Source organism: Capsicum annuum, chromosome 9 (genome assembly GCF_002878395.1).
Source record: "Capsicum annuum cultivar UCD-10X-F1 chromosome 9, UCD10Xv1.1, whole genome shotgun sequence".
NCBI classification, from domain to species: domain Eukaryota; kingdom Viridiplantae; phylum Streptophyta; class Magnoliopsida; order Solanales; family Solanaceae; genus Capsicum; species Capsicum annuum.
This window is the reverse complement of record NC_061119.1, coordinates 18,821,829-18,824,704: the sequence shown is the minus strand read 5'-3', so window position 1 is coordinate 18,824,704 and position 2,876 is coordinate 18,821,829. Positions and strand designations below refer to the sequence as shown.

The window sequence follows — 2,876 nt, the reverse complement described above, 5'->3', positions numbered from 1 at the left end:
AAAAAGTGACATAATACATTTACTAATTGCACTTGAACTACACATTTCTTCCTCATGATGTAGACATCAAAAATATTATTATTATGAAAAATATGCATCATCCATAATACATATGCATTAATTATAAATACATATGTGTTATTCATAAATAGATAAATAGATATGCATAATTGAAAAAATACACATGTATTTCTGAAAAAATACATATGTATTAGTCATAAATACATATGCACACTGAAAAAAGTACATATATATTATTCATAAATACATATGTATCTATATAACCTAAGCAGACTAAAAATATATTTTTAAATCAATAAATATAGTATGCAGGCCCATAAAATGTATGAATAACTAAAAAATACATATGTATTATTCAAAAATACATATGCATATCTGAAAAATTACATATGCATTAGTCATAAATACATATGCAATCTGGTAAAATACATATGTATTATTCATAAATATATATATACATAACTAAAAAAATACATATGCATTACTCATAAATATATATGCACAACTGGAAAAATACATATTCTTTCTTTTCGTTTGACTTCCTCTTTTTCACATATTTTTGCACTTTTAAAAATTTGGAGATAAAAGATTTTCTCAATGTTTTTCATTTCATGATTTTCCCAATATTTTTCGGCTCGTCATAATGCTTCGATCTCACCCCTTCTATGCCAACTGTTGAATTACGGATATGGGTCAACCATATGGACCCGACACGACCCGACACGTTTATCTTAGTCAGAACATAAGATTAACAGATAATCTTAATTAAAAAAAGGAGAACGGTTATAACTATTCCAGCCCAAAAAGACCCCTATATGATCTCTTTTCTCTTTTTCTGACAAAGGCAAGAAACAAATATACAGAGAAAAAAATTGAATCGAAAAACAAGCAATTGAAATTAACAAAAACGTCAGAGCATTTACTTGGTGAAACAATTGCGTTTCCAAGAGAAACGAAGTGGACTTGGGGCAGATCCTTTCAGAAGCAAAAACAATTTTCACTGTGAATTTAAGGTACACAATTTATTATTATTTTGTTCCAGATTTACTACAATGTCATCAGAGATTAGGTTGAGATTGCCCTAATTTTGCAAGAAATTTTTTGAATTTTATTGTGCAAATATCTTGAAATATTATGTAAATGCTTACCTGATAAGAAAATGAAAATAACCGGATGTAATCGAAATTTTAGATCCGACAAAAATCGCACTTAAACTTTTTATCCGCCGACAGACGCAACTCCATCATGTTCTAAAACCGATGAAACACGCAACCTTTGAGCCGCGGATTCCGTTTTGGATCTGATTATAAATTTTGATTTGGAGAAAATAAAATGAATTTAGTCATAATTTGTCACTGTGTTTAAAAGTTTTCGTATCTCCTTTTGAAAATGAATATACTAATATGAGATTATTTCATATCGAGTAAGAGAAAAGGAAGTTGTTTATACTTGATTTTTACTTTGATGGAGAACAAATGCAGTGTATTTTATTTTTTTTCTTCTTTCGGATGAAGGAAGAAGAAGTATAGAAAGGTCAGTTGAAAGGTCACTGTATAAAGTAACAAGCATCCTTCGTATTTCTTTATTTTAATAATTGTTTACAGTACCCTAATTCTCATTTACTAGTGCTATGTTTCTTTCTAGAAAATCATGGAAGTGAATATGGAATTTGTTTTAAAAGAAAGAATTTTTTTTCTCATTCAATTTCTTTATCCTTAGAATATTAATTCCGTCTTTTGCTATTGTTTTACATATTTTCATATCTAAAAGTGTATTATTAAAGTTATATTTTGGATTCTGTATAAATAAATATAGAAACGATTTTGTTTTAAAACTGAATTGACCAATTTTGTGACATGTTTATAAATTACATAAGAGAATATATATATATGTGACTTGATATTTTTCTTTCCTTGACTTAATTAGTTCATATTTTTTCTTTAACGGACTTTTCATTCTACAAATAAATGTGACATAAGTGTCATATAGAGTGGTAAATCCGTTCTTATTGTTTCTTGGTTCCTATTTCAGAAATGGCTGAACGGGGACAAAGTCGAATCACTCCAAGTGGGAGTTCTGGATGTCGAGCAAAGAGACAAGGTACAAGGGCACATCGTCGAAGGACATATTTTTGAGGTCGTGAGATCATATGAAATGGTGTCCCCAGGGCGACACAAAATCTGTTACGGAATGAAAGAACAATACGAAGGGAAAGAGAAAAGAAATTGAAAGAGTTCAAGTCTTTTAAGATGTCACCTAACATTAGTGTTGCTAGTTTTATACATCTATTTGAAATGAAACGTGTAGAACTAGAAAACTATGTAGAAATTTCGGATTGAGAAGCATTAGCTATATTAGCAAATTCTCTTCATGATCCTTGGTGCGAGAGATTAATTGATGTTTACCAGGAGATTTGGCCTAGCGAGCCTTTTTAGGTGTACATAAGTCGTCTAGAATATTTGTGGAATGACTTTTATTTTTAGATTGACTTGTAACATAAAGTTATTTATTAACTTCATATTATGTATATATATTAAGTTGTTTATCTCCTTTTAAGTGAATCTCATTCATTTATTTGAGTTTAAAATGACTTAATAGAAAGCTATCATCCTAATACATATTAAAAAATTAATTTTTAATTTTGGTTAAATATTTAGTTCGTATATGATGATTGAATTCTTAAGTGTCCTTTCGATTTTACACTAAACATGAAACCTTTAGGTGAAATAATTTGCTTAAATGTGTAATTTACATGCATAATTGATAACACACTTGCGTAATTGTCACTTAATAACAAACATGGCATGAAAAAGCATAATTGCTAACTTGAACAAAGGAGAAAAACTAAATGGAGA

At 28.8% G+C, this 2,876-nt stretch overlaps 1 long non-coding RNA gene across 1 annotated transcript; it reads left to right on the top strand.

Moving 5' to 3' along the window:
• The first annotated feature begins 533 nt into the window (after window positions 1-533).
• LOC124887300 lies at window positions 534-2,566 on the top strand. Its single transcript, XR_007044704.1, has 2 exons — window positions 534-1,034; window positions 2,053-2,566. It is a non-coding gene; the product is annotated as an uncharacterized LOC124887300 (long non-coding RNA).
• The last annotated feature ends 310 nt before the right edge of the window (window positions 2,567-2,876 follow it).